Source organism: Schistocerca serialis, chromosome 5, assembly GCF_023864345.2.
Source record: "Schistocerca serialis cubense isolate TAMUIC-IGC-003099 chromosome 5, iqSchSeri2.2, whole genome shotgun sequence".
Lineage (NCBI taxonomy): Eukaryota > Metazoa > Arthropoda > Insecta > Orthoptera > Acrididae > Schistocerca > Schistocerca serialis.
In genome coordinates, this window is record NC_064642.1 from 237,359,687 (window position 1) to 237,372,822 (window position 13,136).

Consider the following 13,136-nt stretch of genomic DNA (forward strand, 5'->3'; position numbering starts at 1 on the left):
ATTCCTTATATTGTGTAAAAGGAGGTCTTACATGAACTGATGATTCAGAATTAAAAAAGAATTGTAATTAATGTATGTAGTGCGAGCAGAGCATCGATGCAGAAAATGTAGAGCAAAGTTTATTTAACTGCACAATGATTCAGAAAAATCAACAAGGAGCTAAGACCAAAAGTGCAGTTTCCATTATCATTCGCGATGTAAAACGAAGTTCGTTATCCTCAATACATATGAATATAAATATCAACTGCAGCAAAAAAATACACTTCACAACTGCCCCAGATTCTGTAAGTAGAGTTCGTATAACTACGTAAAATCAATATTCGAAAACACAGACAAAAAATCAAAGCCCAGTGAAAAGTTAAAATTTGTAGCTCACGCTCACAAAGTTATCCCAAGTCCAACGAAAAGTTAAAGTAACTCCAGCGTCTGTTCGGCTGCAAAGCCTCTCGACAAAAACAACTTACTAACGCCAACCAAAGACGAAAGTCCTTACGTACCCTACCACTCGCCTTTAAATACTTTCTGTGATGTCACACACTAATGAATACGAGTTTGGCACTTAAATAATGACCGCCATTCAGATGCAAAGCTAATTGTACATACATATAAGATACTAGAAGACAGAGGAAATTATTGCAGTATTTTTGTGATCTCTTACTAAAATAACAACACAATACTGAACAAATTATTGACAAAGTTCGTAAAGCATGGCCTTACCCAGTTTTACAACGTGACGAAGCATATGAATTATAAATTCATATGGAATAGTAAATTGTGGTTGCTCATCCATATGGAAACTCAGCTAAGAACCTGGGAAACTTATGCTGCCTTCATACTAAGATAATTTTCCAAGAAAATATTGTCATTTTTCTGTATGTCAGAGGAGCTATTTTATCAGTGGTCGCGATGTAGAGTGCTGGTAGTGTATTGTTATCGCTTGCAAGTTGTCTGTGTGTTGAAAGTTGAATACTGAAATTGCGTCTAACTGTGTTTCTCGGTAACGACCTGAAACCTGCCTGACTTCTAAATTCAGATTACATATTCTAATCCAGAATTGAGTAGCTACCCTACTTTTGATCATGAACTTATTTATGCAAGCTTTTCAGGATGTGATTCAAATTAACCTGAAATGCATCGGACTGTCTGCAAATTAGATTGCATAAAAAGAACGGTTCACAAGTATACTCAAAATGACTGCTACATAATTTAAATGTGCTCTATTACAAAAAAACGCAACTATTGAATTTACATGATATTTCACTAACTGAGAACTGTTCCTAGTATTCTGTCAAAATGTTACTGAGGCTCAACAACAAATTCTCATCTCGCAGTGGATAACGTAACTCTGCTCTGGTTGTATTGCCAGAAAGATGAACTGAAATAAATCTCTGCACAGCAGTTTGCCTCATTATTGCTTTTTTAGAAAATTAGTTTTTGATTCTCTTTTCAAAACTATTACTGTCCATGCAAAAACGCGAAGAGTGACAATGCAAATTTTAATTACTTGTGGCTATGCTGGCTCCGTTTGAGAACCGTGACTATCTGGAATAATTACTTATTTGTGTTTTCTGCTACTAGTCACTTTTATTTGTATTATGTTTGGTTTAACGTTTTGCAACGCTTTTTGAGCATGATCTGGTCAACTTCAGGCGTTTATGCATACAGAAACTTGCTAGTTAATAATAAAATGTCTTAAACTAAATTAACATAGGAGTTATAGCTCGACACCAGCAGAAGACGTCACTGGACGTCAGTTTTTGGGCAACCACAGCCCCAAACCATCCCTTCAGATACAACGACAGCCACACCAGCAGCGAACAGTGAACAAAAAGTCCTATATTAATGTGGTTTAAGACATTTTATTTTTAGATAACAATTTCCTGTATTTATAAACGCCTAGAGTTGAGCAGAACATGCTCCACATGCATTGCAACATGTTAAATTAAGCGTAATATAAATAAAAGTGATTGGTGTCAGAAAATACTTATAAGTAATGCAAATTTTACCGAACACAGTTTTCTTTTAGCACTCTGGATATGCTTTGTGAAATATTTATAAATGACGAAAGAAAGTAGTTAGAAATTATATTCAATTATTTAAAAGACGAAAGGTAAACCCAGAATAATATGAACTATCAGCATTTCATTTCTCCACATTGTCATATACCATAAATTCTGCTTCTATAAAATAATTCTATTACAAAATTTGTTTCCTTTGGTTCCCAATGAAATACTATTTAACTAATGTAAAAGGGGGAATGCTAATTAGAATACTGGATCAGAAATAAAGTTCCATTTAGCTTGGTGTGTACCATGCACCACTACGATATACCAACAAAAAAGCTGTTGGCTCCCTACACCGTTAGACATTATATTTTTCTTCAAGACTGTTCCTATTTAATGACATCTCTTCTTATTCTATAGTACTCTCATCACATCTGTTATGATCCTTATTTACGATTTCTCTTGTCACTTCATCTCATTCTTCACAGGCATTAACAGCAGAAATGCTTGCATCTTCCGAATAACAATTTTCAAATTCTCTTGCCTCATCATTACACTCTTAGTCCCGTGAATAGCAATAATACTCTTATCTTCCCATTCACTAGCATCACGTTCTGTTTTCCCTATCTCCGCATTGCACTCTTCACTCCCATAACTAACAGTAATATTCACATATTCCCAATCTCCACCCTCATCTTCTAATACCCTATTCTCTTTATTTCGTTCTACCATCTTGTAAATACCAATGATCTCATGCTGCCAATAAAAAATATCAACTTCGTGTTCTTTATTACTGTCATCACGATTTCGATTATTTCGTTTACCCCATGTTTTACGAGTAACTACCCTCGTATTTTTTGTACTAAGCCTCCTACTGAAATTATCTCGGATCTGTTCCATTTCATCACTTATCTCTCTTTCTGATAAAACTATTCCAGTGATACACTTATTTAAATTATAGTCCTACTTCTCCGGTTTACAATGTCTTTCTTCTCATTCGTTAATTCCCATGTGTTTCATTTTACTTGCAACTTTATTTCAGCTTATATTAATTTTTTATACATATCTTGACTCGTCATTAAGCATGTTCCATGTGTACATTTTTGGAACGTATGTATAAACTGAGTGCCATCCGTCTCACCCATAGGACAAAAAGTCTTTGGTAAAGTAAGGCTGGTGTTTTCTGAATGTACTATATTTAATAAACGGTGACACCTCGAAGTTATATGCTTGTTGAAAGTTGTAGTCTGAAACTCTTTCTCTGAAATTCTCCCTAACAATCTGAAAACTGCCTGGCTTCTAAATTCCGATTACAGATTCTGATCTACAACTGGCATAACTGTTCTGGTTTCGACCATTAGCTTATTTGTACAAATTATTTTCATGACTGTGATTTTAATTAATTTGAAATGCATATAACTGTAAATTAGATTGAGAAAGAATGATTCACAAGAATGCTTAGAATGATTGTCATATAATTTAAATAGTACAAAAAACGCAATTGTTGAATTTACACGAAATTTCACTGATTGAAAACTGTTCCTAATATTCTGACAAAATGCTATTCAATCTCTACAACAAATTCTTAGCTTGCAACAGAAAACTTCATTCTACTCTGGTTATATTGCAAGAATGATGAACTGAAATAAATCCCAGAATGAGAACAATAGTAACGTCCATGATAACTGTAATGTTCAAAATAGAAACAAATATCAGTGTAATAACAATTTTCAAAGGGAAAATGGAAATGAGAATTTTCAGGCCGGATATAAAAACTGGGAACGAGGATTTGAGGGGTAGAAGCCTCACGAAATGCAACGCCAGAATACGAGGTCTGGAAATAAGAGGTCATCACATCTCAAGCCCGGAGGTGGCGAAATAAACCGCTGTTGAAAAGTACATGTTATTTTAAAATTCTGATGGTGTCAAAAATCGGCAAAGAAGTGTTGGAGATGGAGAATACAACAAGTAAGAATAAAGTGAAGAATAATTTTAAGCAGCACAACCGTAAAGAGGGTGCAAGAAAGGTTGTAAAATATGTGTAGAAACTTGATAATAAGGACGTAGGGATGTAGAAAATTGCAGTAGGGGCAATTTTATGGATTATCAGTGGAGGCTGATGGAGCTATTGGTAATTGTTTCTGTAATATCTCAGTGGATATAATGGATGTTTTAAGGAAAGAAGTTTATGAGTTATTGGTGGATGTTAAAGCAGCAATTGTGATAAAGTTTGTAGTGTTTTGGCGGAAATAAGTAATATATAATGAGCCAAATGCTAATGATAAATGCAACATATTACTTGATAAATTTATATCCCTCTTTGAAAATCGTTGTCCAAAAAAGTTACTAAATGTAACACCAAACTGTTTTCAAAGAAACCTTGGATTACTACAGGTAATAAAGTGTCTTCAGGAAAGAAAAAGAGAACTGTATGAGACAGCAAGAATTAGTAAAGTTCCAGAAGTAATACATACTATAAAAATTACTGTAAAATACTGAGAAAACTTGTCAGAAAATCAAGAAATATGTATATTAGAGATGAAATTGACAACTGGGGCAATACAATCAAATCAGTATCGAATGTTGTTTGAAGGGAGACAGGAAGAGTAACCACTGGGGTAAGTAGTATTACTGTTAAAGAGAATAAGACCATCTTAACCAATAATGCACAAGTAGCTAATATATTCAACAACCATTTCTTACATGTAGGTAAAAAAAATTGGTTAGAATAGTTCAAAAGAAAAAAAACCAAGCACTACATGGAAGAGTCAGTTTTGAGAAATCCTGGTCAGATTAATTTTGACCTAACAAGCCCTTGTGGAATAAAGAAAATCATTAAGTCTCTGAAAAATAAATGTTCTGTTGGAGTAGATGACATGTCTAACGAGATATTAAAACAATACTGAGGAGTTACAGCTGATGTTCTGAGTCAAATATGTAATGCATCACTAACTCAAGGTATTTTCCCAGACAGGTTAAAATACGCCATTGTCAAGCCACTCTACGAAAAAGTGGACACCACAGATGTCAATAATTACCAGCCAATATCCTTGCTTATAGCATTTTCTAAAATCGTGGAGAAAGAATGTACTCAAGGGTGGTTAGTCATCTCAACAGTAAAGGACTACTTAGTAAATCACAGTTCAGATTTCAGACATACTGTTCCACAGAGACAGGAATACAAAATGTCACTGCCAACATAATAGAGTCTTTAAATAATAAAATATCACCAACAGGAATTTTCTGTGACTTTTACAAAGCATTTGATTGTGTTAACCATGATATTATGTTTCAGAAATTCCAATTCTATGGTATAAATGGAAAAGCATGTGAGTGGTTTAAGGTATATCTACAGAAAGGAAGCAAAAAGTTTCTTTTATGATTTAAGTGATTTAAGGAAGTTTTCCACATCATCTGACAGGGGTAAAATTACAATAGTGTTCCACAGTGTTCGATCATGGGTCCCCTTCTGTTCTTGATGTATGTGAATGACCTCCCTCCTTATCTGAAACAATAAGCTAAACTGACATTGTTTGCTGATGATACAAGCATCATTGTTAATCCAGTAAAAGAAACACCAATAGAAAATGATACAAATAATGTCTTCAGAAAAGTTATTGGTTGGTTTGCCGCGAATGGGCTTGCTCTGAACTTTGAAAAAACGCAGTACATCCAATTTTCTACTGCAAGGAGTGCAGTTCGTTCAATAAATGTAACACATCAACAGAAGTAAGTAGCCACAGTAGGGCATTCTACGTTTTGGGTGTACATATAGAAGAGAATCTTAATTGAGAAAGTCATATTTTGGATCTCCTAAAGCGACTAGGTTCAACAACTTTTGCAATCAGAAGAATTCCCAATTTTGAGGATATAGAACTTAATAAGCTAACATACTTTGCATACATTTTTACTCTCTGATGTCATACAGAATAATATTTTGGGGTAACTCAACACTTAGGCAAAATGCTCAAAAGAAAGTGGTTAGAACAGTGTGTGAACCTCATACTTGCACATGTCAAAAAGGTTAGGAATTCTTACAACAGCCTCACAGTACATTTACTCAGTAACGAAATGACCAGTTTAAAAATAACAATGACATTCATGATTATAGTACCAGAAGAAAGAAAGACTTACACTATCCTCTACTTAAACTATCTTTGGCACAGAAAGGGGTAAAATATGATGCCGTAAAGCTTTTTGGTAAATTACCGGATGAAATAAAATGTCTAACAGACAGCAGTAATAGTTTAAAAAATAAACTGAAATTATATCTCCTTGACAACTCCTTCAACACCATAAATGAAATCTTAAATGGGAATAAATAACTCTATTGGTATAATATATGCATTTTGTGCCATTTAGGGGGATGGGGTATGTAAAAAAAATAGCTTAAAATCCTTGATTTATATGTGCATTTCTTATGCACTTGGCACGTTCCATATCACAACGGTTACTGTGAGAGTGATCAATGGAATAATTAACTAACTAACTAAGAGAGACAAAGTATTAAGTTGGGTGGTTAACTGAGAGAATGTAGCAGCTACCGATACCTTTATTTTGGAGGAAAGGACCTTGTATTTGACGCTTACGATGGTGACGAAAAGGAATACTTCGAGGACGATTCAAAGCCAACAGATGAATCAGAGGTAGATCGGGCGAATATACAAGTGTATAACAGAGAAAGTATTTGTTTAGGAGACGAGTTAGTACTGGATGGCACGGCAAGGAAGAAAGAGACTTTTCTGTTAATGACTGGAAATGGTATAGAAAAATATTGATGACAATACTGCCTCACTGGTGGGTTCGGGAGAAATTAAAATTATTAAGAGATCTTGAAGGGAGGAAACACGATACCAGGGTGAAGGAAGTGTTTAATGAATTACTTGATGTTGATAATGAGGTTGAGGGTTGGTCTGATTTTGCAATGTGTACAGTAGATGTGGAGGAGAAAGGAAGGGATACTGAGGACGATATTTTGAAGGAACAATGATTAGACAGGGGTGAAATTAAAAATGTGTGGAAGTAAGTAAATTGATCGATATGACGAAGAAAGAAAGTGTGTGTCTCTCGAAGATAAAAACGGTGTTCCAGTCACAGTCACAAAAGTAAGAGTCCATTGGTGAACGAGGAAAGAGGCCTTGATTTGAGCATTTCAAAAAACGTAAAGAAATGAGATCCAACAAATACACTGGCGGGATAAATGAAGTGGCAACGGTGGCAGAGTTGCACCTTGTGAATTAAGAACTTGATGTGAAAAAAGTATATGCGTAAATAAGGGTATTTTCATGTGTGGCTTACAAGAATTTTGGGGGCTATTTCTGTTTTGTGTAAGGGGTGATCTGGTAAATTTAAGGTGCAATTGATAAAATATGGAGACACAACTTAGTGCAAGGAGTGAGCTAATACTGACCGCATGAGTCTTTGTGCCCGGAGATCGGCAGAACGTGATTATTTCGTTATTGGCGCAAGAGAAGAATGGATAATTTGCAGGGAAGATTTGGGGAAAATTTCAAGTAGTTTTTTTAAATGCGTTACTTCTAGTATTATGGGTTGGTTTGTGTGTAATACTTGTCGTTTATTTTTTATTGATTACAAAATTTTTTGCTGCGTGCTGGTCGTAAGACCTCATTGAAAGTTTTAATTGCTTTTGCTAGTGAAATATGTACGCTGGTGTCCAAAATTAAAGCAACAAACGGAAATTTAGCAAGGTAGCGTTTATTTCGTCATAAAACAGTATAAAGAGGTGATGGTAAAGAAGAAACATTGTAAATAATACAGAACGTAAACGACTGCAACATGCATAACGGTAGACGAAATTGTTCTTCTTTTTTCCAATTTAACTGATTTGGATACACATTCCGACAACTGGTTAATGTACTCAATGTGGGGTGTGACCATCCCTGGTAGCAATACAGGCTTGACAACGATGGTGCATACTGTGAATGATGTCATCAATCTCATGTTGGGAGGCAATAACGGCCATTCTTCCTGCACTGCTGCTCGTAAGTCTCAGAGTGCTTGGTTGATATTGACGCGTTGCAAGCCGTGTCCCTAGCGCATCCCAGACATGCTCTATGGGATTCAAAGCGTGATAGCGAATAGGCCACGTCATGCGTACGTTTTCCAAGGAAGCATTAACTACCCGTGCTGTATGAGGTCGAGCTGTATAGTCCTTCATTATCATATCTGGGTCCACAGCACTTCGCAACAACCACACAAGAGGTCCCCAGATCTCGTTACGGATCCGGACACAAATTAACCATACCGATTCACCCATACAATTTCATAAAGAGGCGTTCATGTTGTCAACATGATCTCTACCCACTCCATTAGGGATCTTCCTCGATATCGGTCTCTTTCCACAATGTTTGGATCCCGAAATCGTGTTTCATGTTCACTTCAGATGTGAATCTGCCGAGAACTGCTCTCGAGACCAAATCGATCCTCATCCGTGATAACATTGTTCCTACTGTTCGACCGTCCAAGTGGCATGTTGACGACTGCACTCTAGACGTTCCCTTCTGTGAAGACGCGTCAGAGGCACACATACAGCAGGTCTCTGACACTCTGTGGAAGCCTTTTGTTCACCGTTTGCCTCGATACAACACATCCAGTTGATGCTGCGAGGGCAGATACCAGTTGCCGTGCAGTTCTAAGGCGGTACCGCTATGCCCTTACAGCCAAATAACTGTCCTCTCTTTCTGATGTCACACGTGGTCGGCCTGTCCTGGTCTTCGGGGTACAGTTTCGAGCTCTATAAACTGTCGCCACATCCGAGAAACAACAGAACGATTCACGTTAAGCCATCGGGCCACACCAGGTTGCGACTGTCCTGCTTCCATGGCCCTCCACTGCAGGAAGCTTAGTAGGCGTCTTCTCTGTGCCATACTGCACAGTCTGTGACTGTGTACATAGCAACTGTGGGTGTGGGACTACCCGGCAAACACTACCTCATTTGATAGGTATTGTGACACCAGCGTTGGCGTGGCTGTTCGTTGACTAGAATGTCATCTTCCGTGCAGAACAGGATCATACAGAGATCTGTTAACAGTTTGTGTGATTATACCGTCATTAGGCACAAGTCGGGGAAACAGCGGTTTATTGCTTTAATTCTGGACATTAGTGTAGTTACGTGCAAAGTATGAGCTAAGTTTCTTGGGTATATTAAGTGGGTTAATTCTGTGATGTATGTTATTTTGGAAGGTTTTTGGATAGATTTGTTTGTAAAATTTTGGGGACAGCTTTGTAATATGTTTAAATAATTCTAGGGATAAGTGTTTTATTTTACAAATAAGATATTGATGAATTTAGAATGCAGCTATCTGCTGAAAAAAGGAGACATAAATGGGCGATTTCTGCACAGAGGAGTCTTACTTTTAAAATTTCTAATTAGACGCGGTAAAATTGTAGAGAAATGATAAAGTGTTAATTAATTTATGATATCAAACAAATGTCGTAGCACGAAAGACGTAATTTCTAGTGGGAAGATGGTCAGAGTGTTTAAAATTTCGAGCTGAATCAAATGTGTTTTGCCTCGCTGTAAATCAGTTTTTCCTTGCTATGCTGTTTGTGAATGTATCGATGCCTCTGGGGAAGGGGGGCGTTCAGTGCCTGATCTGTGGAGATTTTAGAAGACACATCATTAACGGTAACTGCACCACAATCGTATTTTCACCAGCTGTCGTTCTTCAGCACTGACGTTGACTGGGGATTGACGCATGTATGTGGACAGGTGGGTCAGGTCAGGAAATTCTGCAGAGGTGGCTGGACTGCGAACAATCAACAGCTCGATGCCAGAACACCGATCATGTGCTGTGGCTGTGAAAGTGAAGTACTACAATGTAGGGGTCAAAACAAAAGGTACTGTCAAGTAAGCACAGAAGCGCTAAAAACTTTTGAAAAGAAAGAGGTGACTCGAGAGTTTATTTAAATTTGTGTTTCTATTTTGGCATTTAATTAATATGCTGTAATTTTATAATGTATGTTACATTTAGTAAATTTAAGCTGATAATATAACATATCCTAGGAGTTACATGCTGTTTTATGCACCACCACAAAGGAACTTGCACTATTGTTCTGACACGCAAGTAGGGAATTCTGTTTATTACGGTATGTATTCATTTGTTATGTTATGTAAGTACGTGACATTTAGTGCGACTTAATGTGCCACGTTAGCAAGCTAATGTGCCACATTCAGTGGAGACGTACCGTTACGCGTATTTAGGCGAGCCATTCGGCTACCCAGTAATAGTGCGACGTAAGATGAATTCGTTGCATGGCTGATCGCTAGCGTACAGCCCCAGGGCTGTCAAAGCCCCGCAGCCAGTCCAGAGGCAGCGACAGTTGCTGGCGGTCTCAGACGCGGACAGAAAGGCTTGGCTAGAAATGGGGCAAATCCAAGTAAGGAGAATTTTGACGCTTAAGATGACAGACAATGCTCCAAGAAATGGCGGGCTGGAAGAAGGCTTCTTACAGTTCTTTGAAAAGGTATAAAAATTTACATTCAAATGGTAATGCAAATCTGAATACATCTGCGATTTCAGAAAGATGAGAAACATCCAGTGACACAACGATATAACTACAGAAGTTAATATTTCACAGTAAATAAACATTTTCAAAATGAACATCTGAGTTTAGAACTTTTAAATGCTTCGTGCGATTTCAACATACAGTATTTCAGATAATAGTACTGTACTACAGCTATTACCTTTGAGAGCTACATATCTGTATATATTTTATTTTTTGATTTATTATGTCTTTTATATCTTCTTTACTAAGCAAATGTTTTTCAGAACATCGTATTCTCCACAACTACAAAGCAAATGAACACGGCAGCAATACTTCATATTATGTCACACTTGTGTTTTTGTTTAATGAACAGTTTACTATTTTGTCAGTAACTTTATTTAAAGATTTACTTTAAGTGTCATTAAAAACTGCTCTAATTTAAAAGTGGTCAATTGCATGTGTTAGCGGACACCACAATTGAAGAGAGAACCAAAAGATGCTTCTTTCAATAAGGCATAAGTAATTGTTTAAACAACATTTAACAACAGTCTGCTGTCATTTATCACGATCACACTAGTCCAAGAATGTCGGCTTATTTATTTATGAACCAACTGATACCTATATGTATTATAAATAATTTGAGTGTAAACAAATGTTATGATATTTTTTATTTAAATATTATTGTAATATATTAGCTTAGTCCAAGAAGTGATCATGTTGAGTCTGCTCATGTCTCCAGAGCTTAAGACCAATATATTTTTGGTAAGATTGGCCTTCAGTCAATGTAAAAGCAGACAGCAGTGCAACACTGTGAGAGTCAAGTGGAGACTGGAGCTTCTCGAATCAAGAGCTCAAGGGAGCGATTTTGAACACTTGGATGTTCGTTCTGTAAGAAGGCAGACCTGCCTGTGGTTTCGTCTGGCTTTTGAAGGAGAGGGTGATAGATTCTGGTGAACAGCCACTACCATACTTCAATTCTGAGGGGTCTCAATGTGATCCAGAGTAGGACTTGTATTACGGAACTTAGGGTAGGCAAAGTATAAGTTTCAGTTCATCACCTTGTAGTGATGTAACAAGACTGTTACGCCACTTGAGGTAGCCGATTGAAAGAAAGGCACACGTACACACACGCCGATGGGCGTGAATTCTGGAACAGGATAATTATTGAATGGTAGCAAAAAAAGTACGTAGCTGCTTTATACTTAACTTTATTAGTTGATGACTACAGCATTCTTCTTGAGACATTTATACTATAATTCTCAAACTATGTAAGGCTAATGGCACCTTGCTAGGTCGTAGCCATGGACTTAGCAGAAGGCTATTCTAACTGTCTCTCGGCAAATGAGAGGAAGGCTTCGTCCGTATTGTCTCTAGCAATGTCGTCGTACAACTGGGGCGAGTGCTTGTTCGTATCACGAGACCTGCCTTGTGGTGGCGCTAGGTCTGCGATCACACAGTGGCGACACGCGGGTCCGACATGCACTAAATGGACCGCGGCCGATTTAAGCTACCACCTAGCAAGTGTGGTGTCTGGCGGTGACACCACATTCCTCCCCCGCAAATCGGCGAACGGTCGTGTGATAAGGCTTCCGCCCGCCGTGGGGAGGACCCCATGTTGACGTATGCGATGAGGTGGGGAGCCTAACAACAGGCGAGGCTGTGCCACCCGCACCCGGCCATTCGGTCCGAGGGGAGCTAGGAAACGCCTGAAAACCTAGTCCAGGGTGCACGTCAACATGCGGTGTAGGCGCCCGTAATGAGACAGGAGGGGCCGAAGGGTCGACCTCCATTGCGTCGGGGTACCCGACGCGCGATGACGTCATGCGGTCCGGAGCGGGCAAGAGTTCCATGGCGGAGGACAGCTGGTCACGGGAAGCGATCGGCGGCGCGTGACCCTGGGAGGCGCTTGGCGGCTGCAGCGAAGCGTCGAATGCGGGCGGCGCCGGCCGGAGTACCGGCGGCTGCGGCGGCGGCGGCGGCGGCGGCGGCGGCTGCTGCGGCGGCGCGTCGCCATGGGGCAAAATGGAAGGCATCGTCGGTAACACCTGGGGATGAGGCGAGCCAGTAGATGGGTCCCCAGGGCGCTGACCGGACGGCACCGTCGCTGAAAGCAGACGGGGAGCGGCAGAACCCGTGCGATGACAGAGGCGCAGCTGATTGAGATGCCGACGCACCTCACCAGAGGCCCCCAAAACCAAATACATCGCGCGGCCGAGGCAGCGAAGAATGCGCCCTGCGAGCCAACGCCGTGAACCTCGATAGTTGCGATAAAATACAACGTCGCCTGGAGCAAAAGCAGGAGTCTGCCGCTGCACAGGAACCTGATGCGGCGGATGCAGCAAAGACATCAAGGTGCGATGAGGACGACCGTGGAGCAACTCAGCCGGCGAGCGACCATCTCGGGGCTGAGAGCGATACGAAGACAAAAAGAGCAACAATGCGTCCTCCCGAGAATGCGACTCTTTCAATTTCAACATCTGTGACTTGAAAGTCCGGACCGTTCCCGCCAAGTCTCGTGGGTTTGGTCAAAGGGTCGGAATTGAGGTGCAACAGCATGTTGTGGCTGCGGAAGCGATGAAGCGGCGGCGGCCGCATCGGTGCGCAGCGCACGTTGACCCTGGACGA